At 36.9% G+C, this 11786-nt stretch overlaps 1 non-coding gene and 1 pseudogene across 1 annotated transcript; both read right to left on the bottom strand.

Moving 5' to 3' along the window:
- Positions 1-3238: 3238 nt before the first annotated feature.
- Positions 3239-3850, bottom strand: LOC107920352 (protein argonaute 4A-like; annotated as a pseudogene).
- Positions 3851-11471: 7621 nt separating this feature from the next.
- On the bottom strand, positions 11472-11578 carry LOC121211999 (small nucleolar RNA R71). Its single transcript, XR_005907212.1, has one exon. It is a non-coding gene; the product is annotated as a small nucleolar RNA R71 (small nucleolar RNA).
- Between the last annotated feature and the right edge of the window lie 208 nt (positions 11579-11786).

The following is an 11786-nucleotide window of genomic DNA, read 5'->3' as shown; positions in this document are numbered from 1 at the left end:
AACTACAAAGAGTAAGAACGCAAGAGGGAGAGAAATTTGAGTGAATGCTGTCAAGAATTCTTATTGCTTCCCAAAACTCAAGCGATTTAGAATGAAGGGAGAGGCCTCTATTTATAGTTGAGCCTCCCTAAATCCAACGGTACAGATCAATTACATCAACGGTTAAGATTAAAGGATATCTACAAATTAAATCTCCAAGATTACAAGATCATATCTTCAAGATTGCATATCATATCTAAGATTGTATCATAACTAAGATTGCATATCATATCTAAGATTGCATATCCTTAAATATTATATTTGCATATGAGTCAAGCTCATAGATGGACCTTTAATCTTTTCAAGTAATGGGCCATTTCGATTGGGCCAAATTATATGTTTGTAATTTTGTACTAGACTTGGACTTTGTTTTTTTTTTTGAACTTATTTATGGGCCCGGGAAAAATTGAGTGTCTACAGCTGCCCCTCTTTGCTCATTGTTGTGTAACAGGAATAGAGCAAATACTATAAAAGGACCAATTTTCCCCGGGCTCGCCGAGTCTTGAGTTCTTGATCCTTGATCTTCTTTAAATGGCCTCTTGACGGCTTCAATCTGCTTCACTGCAACTCTGGAAGGTGATATCTGCTATCTTTGATCTGCTCCTAGTCTAATATAGAGACGCCAAATCTGTTATCTTCGATCTGTTTTCTGACAATGCAAAGATGCCAAATCATCTTAGATCTGCTTTAGCTTAAACACGTAAAAGCCAAATCTGCTATATCTTCGATTTGCTCTTTATGAACACAAAGATGCCAAATCATCTTGGATCTGCTTCAGTAAAATCATATGAAGGTTAGAACTGCTATGTATCTGCTCTCCGTCGAAATGGAGATGCCAAATCTGTTATCTTGGATCTGCTTTGGTGTGAGAACATCCGAAAGCCAAATCTGCTATGTCTTCGATTTGCTCTCCGTCAAATATAGAGACGCCCGATCTGCTATCTTCGACTTGTTCCCTGTCATTACAGAGATATCAAATCATTTTGGACCCTACTGCTTAGGGGGTTAAGGTGCATCGTCTTCGATCTGCTCCGCTACTGCTTAGGGATAAGATCTGCAAATTTAACCTGTTACCCTACTGCTTAGGGGATTAAGGCAGGTCTTCGATCTGCTCCACTACTGCTTAGGGAGATAAGATCTGTAAATTTAACCTGTTACCCTACTGCTTAGGGGATTAAGGTGAGTCGTCGTCGATCTGCTCCGCTACTGTTTAGACAGATAAGATCTGCGAACCTATTACCCTACTGCTTAGGGGATTAAGGCGAGTCTTCGATCTGCTCCACTACTGCTTAGGGAGATAAGATCTGCAAATTTAACCTGTTACCCTACCGCTTAGGGGATTAAGGCGAGTCTTCGATCTGCTCCACTACTGCTTAGGGAGATAAGATCTGCAAATTTAACCTGTTACCCTACTACTTAGGGGATTAAGGCGAGACTTTGATCTACTCCACTACTGCTTAGGGAGATAAGATCTGCAAATTTAACCTGTTACCCTACTACTTAGGGGATTAAGGCGTTGAATTTTGTAATTTTCAATCAACCTTGCTACATTGTCCATTGGGGAATCCACCTGTAGAATTGATTTCCTGGAATTTATGCTTATGCCAAATAATTAAGATGCCATGATCGAAATGAGTCAAATGCTCCTAATTAGACATATTATGATGCAAAATGTTTATGAAAATAACTCATATTTTGGACGTCATCACTTATTCATCTATCGAGCTTTGAACCTCGTTCTTCTCGACATATCAATCATACTCTGCTCGTATGCCTCGAATCTTCTCCATCAATTTGGTCTACAGTACCATTCCTCGAATGTTATGACCCACTGAAGATGTTTATAAAGTGACCATTTCTTAATATCAATATTGCTTAAAACGTCCAACCATCTTTTGGACTGAAGAAGAAAATCTCTCGAGTATATCCAACCAATACATATGGGAATTCCTTAAACAATTGTCTTGCTTCAGTTTCTTGTATTATCTAGAAATTTCTAGAGTAATATGCAAAACTTCATTTGTGAAGATATTTTAGTTCATCTATCATTATTTCAATGCAACATGCTTTATGAATAATGAATAATGAGAGACAAATAAATTGATCCTGAGGATAATTAGATTTGGAAAAATTATTGGAAGGAATGCAAAAAGATTAACCTGAGAACATATCTTTACGAAGAAAAAGAATCCAAAGATAGTAAATAGGACAGAAATCAGATGCCCCAGATATCGCCGCTTGAGCGTCTATACACCAGCTCTATGAAGACTTTCTTGAGTTCAACATGTGTTTAAAAGATCCAAAATAATTTGTTGATGCCTCGATATGTAACATACTTCACTTCTCGTCGAATCCAGTATAGCAAGGTCACTGCATGACTTTCCAAATTTGAGCTGCCCTTTCGGATTTTCAACTCAAAACCCTTTTGGTCTCAAGGCGCCCTTTGCGGGTTTTCACCTTGGCCTCTCCATTTTTTTTTCTTTTTTCTTTTTTCTTTTTCCTTTTCTTTCCTTTTTTTCCTTTTTTTTTTGAAATAGAAGTCCCAAAGTGCCCTTTGCGAGTTTTCACCTTGGCTTCCCTTCTTCTTTAGACAAAGTACTCCTTGACCAAGTCCGAATTCACTGGATCAGATAAATTCTTCCTATCCATTTCTTGTCAAAATTAGTGCACCTCTAGAGAAAGCCCTCTTCGCAACATATGGCCCTTCCCAATTCGGCATCCTTTTGCATGGGAAGGATCCCTTTCAGCACAAGGTTTCCTTTATGAAATTCTTTTGGATGAACCTTCTTTGTCATAAGTCTGTGTCATCCATTCTTCGTACATTTGCTTAGGATGAAAACTTTCAAGTTAAGTTTACTAGAGGTATTCAATTCTTGACTCCATCAAAGCTTGGAGGAAAAATCTTGATTCATAAACCCATGAGAAAGAGATTGCCCCTGCAGTAGTCCTGGCTGTTGTTTGTCAAACCCTACAAAAAGATGGTTCAATGATTCTCAGCAGACAAGAATGAAGTTGCTGACTTTATCCTTTAACCTGGAAAGTTGAGGTACTGAGATTACTCTCGGAGCATACATCCCACCATGACTCGATGATGTTTCTGAAGCATCCCTAATCTTCATAAATTGCCCCCAATTGTGAAGCTGCCAAATGAGCGTAGCAAATAGGAGCCACAACAAATATGGCTGTGGTGATACATATAGGATAGAGAATGAACAAACTCTTGCAGATCATCAGCTGAAAACCCAGCCTGGTCTAAGAGAACATGATAGTGGGTCTGCCTCGTGATTCCAATCATTCCAGCATCGGTACCAAGCTAAAAATCATTGTTCTTTGGATGGCATACTTTGTTGTCAATGACAATACCATGTAGCACATTGTCAGGAGATCCCTACTGAAAAAACTTGGTATGATGGTTTTTTCGTACAACAATAACCGCAATCTTTAGGGTTCCACTTCTCGTTAAGGAACTTGCAAGCCTGACAACTTGATCAAAACTTGATTGAATTGAAACTCGCTAACCCCATCCCTGAAAATAATGATTTGATTAGGTTTCCTCTTCCCCGAACTTGTATAGAAGTCTAAGAGAGCTTCCTTCATGATACCGTCATCCACTTTGTCAAAAACTGGTTTTGATGAAAGAATCTATCATTTTAAGCTTCAGAGACTGTGTATGGCCTGATGCCCCATAGCTGGAAATCAATGGCCACCGCCTAGAGCTAACCATTGATGGCACATCAGATTGCTCAGGAAAGCCAAACAATGCACCCATTCCAAGGATGATGGTTGGAACCTTTGAAACAACTGGAATTGAAGGTGTTTGCCCCAGCGTAAGCATAGAGAGTAGGCAGTAGTTTCTTATGCCAATTTTTACCAGTCTCGGTCATCTGCTGTAATTTGTTTTTTTCTTCTTTTTCTTTTCTTTTGGCAACCTTTGTTGTACTGCATACTGTGGTATGGCGCATTATCTTTGAAAAGACTGCAAACTTTTGGCATTGTGCAGTTATACAATCTTTTTTTTTTGAAATGGATGACTTTTGACTTTGTAATATTGGCATATGAAGCTATCTCCCCCTCTTAATGGAGTAGTTGACGTCCATAAATATAAGTCATTGTCAGCTTGAAACTTTTGACGAGCTCGGGCCCATAACATACATGCCCCATAAGTCTTAACTCCTTTAAATTTGGCATTCATTGTACAACTGATGCCATCCCTTTCCATGGTGGACTAACAATACCCCAAAACCTCATGTTTATCCTGGCAATTGTAAATCCTCCTGCATGCGTCTTTGGACCACATTTTTGAATTCACATAATAGTCTCAACAAGGTCTTGTTTTGTCTCCTCAGCTAATTCCAATTTTGCAAGCTTTCCTTCCTCTAAGGCTATATTTCCTACCACCACTTCATGGGGTAAAAACCATTTTCAACAAATTCAGAAACAAGTCATAATTTCTGTCACCTTCAAAGTACTGAGATTCCTCTAAACACATATCGCACTCAAAAGGAACTTTGAATCTGTAGTATCGTTACCCGTGCCATTGATATCTAGGGATCTATGATAGGCACACAAAAGAATATACAAGGAATAAATGAATTCAAGAATGATTATAAAGAATGTCAAAGGTCAAAAGAATCAGAATGAAAGAATATTTACTCGATAAATAATAAAAGTGTGTTTTATTGAAAATAAAAATGTATGAACATGAGCCCACTTCTTAAAAGAAATCTCATTACACCTAGGCTTTAGAGCAACGAGAGTGTTTTGAATATTACTCCGTAAAATTCCTAAAGATTACAGGAAGTTCTTCTACAGTCCAATTGTTTAAAGAACTTCCCGGTTCGTAAGGGCGAATGCCCTCAAGGTTTCTTTGTTCAGTCCCTTCCTCATGTATGACATTGATGGGATGATTTTCATTTCCAAACACCCCCTTCTCTAGGTAAGCTATCCCTCCTAACACAAAAGCCGGGGATATGTAAGGGAATGTCGTTAAATCCCATTCAACTTCTTTTTCACTCAGCCGTGACCCTCTTCTTTCTCTCTCTTTTTTTTTTCTCTTTTTAATAACTTTAACTAATTAGGGTCTTTCTATAATTTTGAATGCAAATGATGCAATGAAATGCTATAAGATGCAAATGAATGCAAAAGGTATCGATCTCGATTCAATCTCATTTAGAAAACTTTATTAAAAAAAAGAATATCTTTAAATATAAATGGATTACAAATACGCTTTCGCCCTAATGCCTAAAGTTTTAACAACAAAACAAACTCTTGGCCACGATCAGATTGTAGCTCATATTGGTGCTCAATATGCCAGCCTGTGTCGCCAATGTCTATAAATAATCAGCTGCCTCTTGAGTTTGAGCTACGACCTCACCTGTGGGGTAATCCATGTAGCTAAGGGCGCCTCCTCCAATACCTGTGAGGTTGTTCTGATTATTTTGAGATAGATTAGCGAACAAGTAGGTATCCTGTTCTGCAGTGTGCTACCTTAAAATAATATCCTACATCCTCAATGTTTCTTGAGAGCTTTCAGATTTCTACCCACGCAGAGCATCCTGCCTCGGTACCTTCGCAGCATAGCTAATCTCTAAAGGTCTTTGTATGATACGGTCTTTTTTAATCGCTTTCTTTCACGCTTACTTGAGCTATCTAGGCCATCGGGGCTTGCATTTCCATTGTTTCTGATAAGTACAACAGTAAACTCAATCTTGTTGTTCGGTAGTGGTCCTATAGTAAGCGAGCTTTTTAGCATCATAGGCAAAATTCTTTCCATCCAACTCATTTCTGTAGGTCTTATGCACTCTATCAATCACTTTCCTTCCAATACCCTTACCATCCACATGGCAACCGTCTTCATATGAAAGAGAAATGCTATAATGGTAGAAGTGTCCATCGATACTCCTACACTCACTTTGAATTGCTCATCTATCCTCCTTTCAAGCAAATACTGCAAGTCCCCTTAGTTATTGTAGAACAACGGCTTGGCTTCATTACTCCATTGATCCCATATTTCCTTTAACTCCTGTATATTATTTTGCGCCACGCTGATGCGAGTGTAACCCCATAATTCTGATATGTATCCTTCAGCGTTTCCTTTGACCATTTATGGACGTTAACGTTTCCCTCCATTCTATCAAGAAGTCTGTTCTCCATAATAAAACTTTCTAACTTAAAAACTGACCGTGAATCGATACCTTTAAAATGCAAAATGACATGCACAAAAGAAAGAAAATAGTCAGTATCATATGATATTAATAAACACAAAGATAACCTAAGTATAATTCTATCTATATTGAGCTCTTACTGTTTTTCTATATGTGGTTTGTTTCTAAAGTTTGAGGTACCTGAACCAGCAGATTCCTCGATCCTCACCCATTATAGGCTCATTTGAATCGAGTTCAATTCAGGGGAATACATTTCCTTATGGCTACACGGAGATGAAAATCTCACGAAACCATAGGTACGGATGTATCCCGAAAGTGATCCACTATCCTGCACGGAGGCGAAAACCTCACGAAGGCGTAGTTTCTCACTCCCACTTAAGGGTGTGACCACAACGGTTATGCAAATGCAATGCGTATCAGAATATAGCAACACATGTAATAATACAAACAAATGTAATGCAAAGAGGATTAAATTTTAAAATTTTTAATTTCCGACATTAAGCAAAAGGTAATCAATTACACGGCTTGACTCTCTTATTAGTCCCCAGCGGAGTCGCCAAGCTATCGAAACCATTTTTAAATCGAGTTTTGGAAAATGGGAATCGACTTTTAGAAAAACGAAAATGGGAGTCGCCACCAATCTTTTTAGGTGTGATTGGATCACCTTATAAAGTGTTTTGTTTTAAAACATTAATTTTGGTCTACGAAAGTCGAGAAAATGGATTCGGAAGTCGGTTACGTACGATGAAGGGTTAGCACCCTCGTAACGCCCAAAACTTGGTACCTAATTGATTATCAAGTGTCTTTAATGTCGGAAATTTGAAAGTTTTAAGATGCAAACCTCTTTTAATTAGAATGTCTCAATTTTGAAAATTAAGGCTCACTTATTTCAAACGAGTCAAAACATCACATCCAGTAAGTTAGGACGCAACATTTTAAAACCTTCGAAACTAAGCTCGTCTTTCGAAAATTTCTATCCCGAAGCAACAAAACGCCATATCCAGTAAGTTAGGACACTATGTTTTGAAATCTCGAAATAATTGTTTAAGTTTTGAAAACTCAAAATCACTTAGAAGGGTGCTTGACTATTCGAATTCAACGAGAAAAGTCGCAACCCAGTAAGTTAGGGCACTACCTTTCTCGAAGTTTCCAAACATCAAGCATTGCCTTTTAATTTTTTTAAAAAAACCTTGGAATATTATTTTTAAATGACATTTTAGGATGACATATTAATGCATCATGAAGCATAGATGTACAAAATATTCTAACATTTCCATACAAACATAAATAATATCATTATGACAAAACTAAATAACATGAACATACGTTTAATGAAAAAAATCATACTAGGGTAAATATAAGATAATAAACAAATAAAAACATGAGTAAACTAAAAGAAAAACATAATACATGCAAAAATTATACAACAATATATATCATAAAATAGCACATAAAAGAAATAATTAAACATAGCATATTAAAAGAAAATGAAACTATGCACAAATAAGATAAATGACATACACAAAAAAATAAATAAATAGAACATTTACAAATTATAAAAATATAATGCAATAGTTCAAAATACATGAAATGATAATATAATATATATATGCATAGAAAATATATATTTGAAAATAAACTATATAAAAAGGTTAAATATTATAATATATAAAATACATAATCAAATGTATAAAAGATAAGAATAAATATACATATTTGAAAAATGAAGAAATTAAAATAAAAAAAGGTTGAAAAACTAAGATAGACGAAGAATAAAATAAGAACAAACCACAGAGAGTAAGAACGCAAGAGGGAGAGAAATTTGAGTGAATGCTATCAAGAATTCTTATTGCTTCCCAAAACTCAAGTGATTTAGAATGAAGGGAGAGGCCTCTATTTATAGTTGAGCCTCCCTAAATCCAACGGTATAGATCAATTACATCAACGGTTAAGATTAAAGGATTTCTACAAATTAAATATCCAAGATTACAAGATCATATCTTCAAGATTGCATATCATATCTAAGACTGCATATCATATCTAAGATTGTATCATATCTAAGATTGCATATCATATCTAAGATTGCATATCCTTAAAGATTATATTTCTATGTGAGTCAAGCTCATAGATGGACCTTCAATCTTTTCAAGTAATGGCCATTTCGATTGGGCCAAATTATATGTTTGTAATTTTGTACTGGACTTAGACTTTGTTTTTTTTAAACTTATTTCTGGGCCCAGGAAAAATTGAGTGTCTATAGGGCTCATGAGCCCGTGGGGCCTACATGGCCCATTTTGGCCCAACGTGGCCCAAAACAGCCTAAGCTCATGAAATCGCTCATGGTGGCCTCTACAATCAAACGCCCACGTTTATGCATTCGATTTACCTCACGAGTAAGTTTACGCCCGTGTAGCGATAATAGTCACAATTGCTGGCTTTTGCTGATTTATGAGTAGAGGCAGTGTTTTGCACACCTTGTCTACGAAAATGTGTGAAAGGACCACAAGCACTTCAAACCTAGATTTAAACACAATACACCATTAGTTCCCTAGACAACAAGATTCAACCATCCCTTCTATAACATTCATTAACATGGTTTCTTAACACTTGCCCATATCGATCGACTGAGGATCACCCACTTAATCCATTACAAAAGGCTGATTGCAAATCCCTTTTTGAGGTATCCTGCCATACAACCAAGTCTTAAAAACCCGAACCATTAATGATCATAACTAACACATTGTACAAACCACATAACACTTACCGAATGCGCCACACTAGGAAAGGAGTAATCGGCTTTTACCCCAATGCCAGTTGAACACAAACACTACTACCAAGACAAAGACTAGTGCCAACACAACCCTAGCCATGAACAGCAGCAAGAAGAATGTTAGCATGAATATTACAACATAGAGAAAAAGAGAACAAAGAAGAAACATGCACCCACCGACTAGTCAAGAGCAATCGCAACAATCGAAAACAAGATGAAAAGAGGGAGAGATACCTGAATTGGCCCAAGTATCAAGATGGAAGGATAATAAGAAGAGAGTTGAGAGAGATGCAGTAAATGGTTAAAGTATTAAGATGAAGGAACGTTAAGAGGAAAGTGTCGAGAGAAAGGAGAAGAGAAGGGTAATCAGTAGTGAACACAAGGAGAAGAAATGGTAAATGAAACGATTGGGAAGGGAAAGGGCAGAGAAAGTGATAAACCATAATTTATACATATTTTTGTCCCATGCTTAGCATATTTATGGATGGTTTCTCCTTAGATTTGGTGAATTTGATGCTCCTAATCCTTTAATTTCATGTTTTATACTTAGGTGAGCATAGGAGAGTAAAAAGAGCGAGAAACCGGCCGAAAACGGAGAAAATGGACCCACATGAGAAATCAACACGGCCTGGACTTCCTCACACGGGTGAGTCAAACGGTCGTGTCCGTCTGGCAGGATCGAAGCACGACTTACATGGTAGACTACACACTCGTGCCTATTCAATAGCCTTGACCACGGGCTAGAGTAATCGCACACGGGCGTGTCCCTGCCAAGCCCAAGTATAGTCCTATTCAGAAAAGGTCAATTTTGAGGGCTCTGAGGCATTCTAAAGCCTATTTAAACACCTGAGGAGGCACTTAGGAGAGAGACGCAGATTAGGAGGCAAGGAATTACTCAAGAAAAGTCGATTGGTCCATCTCAGAAGTCGGATTCATCATCAAGACTGGAGATCTCCCTTCAATTTCCATTCAGGGGTTTTGGGTTTTCTTTATGTTTTATATTCATTATTCTTCTGAGATGTTTTCTTCTATAATTATGAACTAAACTCCCTGAATACCTAAGGGGAATGAAACCTAAGACGGATCTTATTATTATTATCTGAATTGTATGATAAATATTTGACTTGTTCTTAATTCTTATTTTAATATTCTAGGATAGTGATTCGAGTTAATGCTCTTATTCAAAAGAGGAATAGACCCTGTCTAAGAGTAAATTTGTCATAATTAAGCAGAGTTTATTGCACGCCTAGAGATAGGGTGATAAGATTTTACCAGATTAAGGTGAAACCTAATAAGGGGATCCATAGATCGAGTTAATGCAACACTAGGGCGTTAATTAGAAAGAGATTTCAATTAATCAACCTAGGGTTAGATGTTATTAGTCTCGAGAGAGATAATAATTTAACTTAGGGATTTCTACGGATCAAGTCAAATGAATAAATCGTCTGATTCAGAGTCAAATAACAAGTGAAGGCTAGATGGATTTTTCCTTGGGTATTGTCTTAATCAATCGATATTTCCCAAAAGCTTTTTTCCAATTTTCTCTCTGTGCACTCTTAGCTTAGTTAATTATTTTAGATAAACAAATCCCTTAATATTTAAGCTAGATAATAAAAATAAAGTAATTACTAGTACTCTTGGTTCCTTTGGGTTTGGCAATCAAGTCTTGCTAAAGCTATACTACTGTTCGATAGGTACACTTGCCTTCATCGTGATAATAGTTAGTTTCAAGAACGATTAATTATAAATTTTTAAAACTTGTTGCGAATATCATGTATCAAGTTTTTGGCACCGTTGTTGGGGAACTAGGATATTAGGAATACTCAATTTTTATTACTTTAGCCATTCTACTTTATTTGCAATGTAAATTTTTATTTTCTTTTCTAATTCTTCATTTATTTTCATCTAACATTTTTTTTTTAGTTTATGACCAGCTGAAACCCGTCAGGACCACTACTTTTTGACGGTGAGATCGATCGCATAGTTTGCAAAAGCTAAACAGAAAAAGGCGAAGCCTAAGATACACAGAAGAAGAGCAAGAGGATGATACTTCAACAACAACCGAAGAGATGGCTAAAAACCAAGAAAATCTGCTACCTCTTGCGATTACTACTAATCAGAATCTTGCTCCACGTACTATGTATGATTATGCTAAACCTTCTTTAACAGGAACTGAATGGAGCATAATTAGGCCTGTTGTTGTTGCAAATTCTTTTGAACTGAAACCTAACATAATTCAAATGATACAGCAATTTGTTTAGTTTGATGGTTTGTAGGACGAAGACCCCAACGCTCACTTGGCAAACTTTTTGGAACTATGTGATACATTTAAAATTAATGGTGTTTCTGATGATGCCATTCGCCTTCGGTTTTTCCCTTTTTCGTTGAGGAATAAGGATAAACAGTGGTTGAACTCGTTACCACGAGGGTCAATCACTACTTGGGAACAAATGACCAAAAAGTTTTTATTAAAATATTTTCCACCAGCTAAAATAGCCAAATTACGTAATGATATCTCCTCTTTTGTGCGGATGGATTTAGAAACACACTATGATGCATGGGAGAGATACAAGGATCTGTTGAGAAGGTGCCCTCACAATGGGTTACCACTCTGGATATAGGTTCAAACGTTCCACAATAGCCTAAATTCTTCGACCCGACAGACGATCGACGTAGCCGCTGGCGGAACTATCAATAATAAGACACCTGAGGATGCTTATGAATTTATAGAAAAGATGTCACTGAATAATTATCAGTGGCAAGTCATAAGGACAAAGCCAACGAAAGCAGCCGGCATTTTTAATGTCGATTCA

This window comes from Gossypium hirsutum, chromosome A12 (genome assembly GCF_007990345.1).
Source record: "Gossypium hirsutum isolate 1008001.06 chromosome A12, Gossypium_hirsutum_v2.1, whole genome shotgun sequence".
NCBI lineage: Eukaryota > Viridiplantae > Streptophyta > Magnoliopsida > Malvales > Malvaceae > Gossypium > Gossypium hirsutum.
This window is presented reverse-complemented; position numbering and strand designations above follow the sequence as displayed.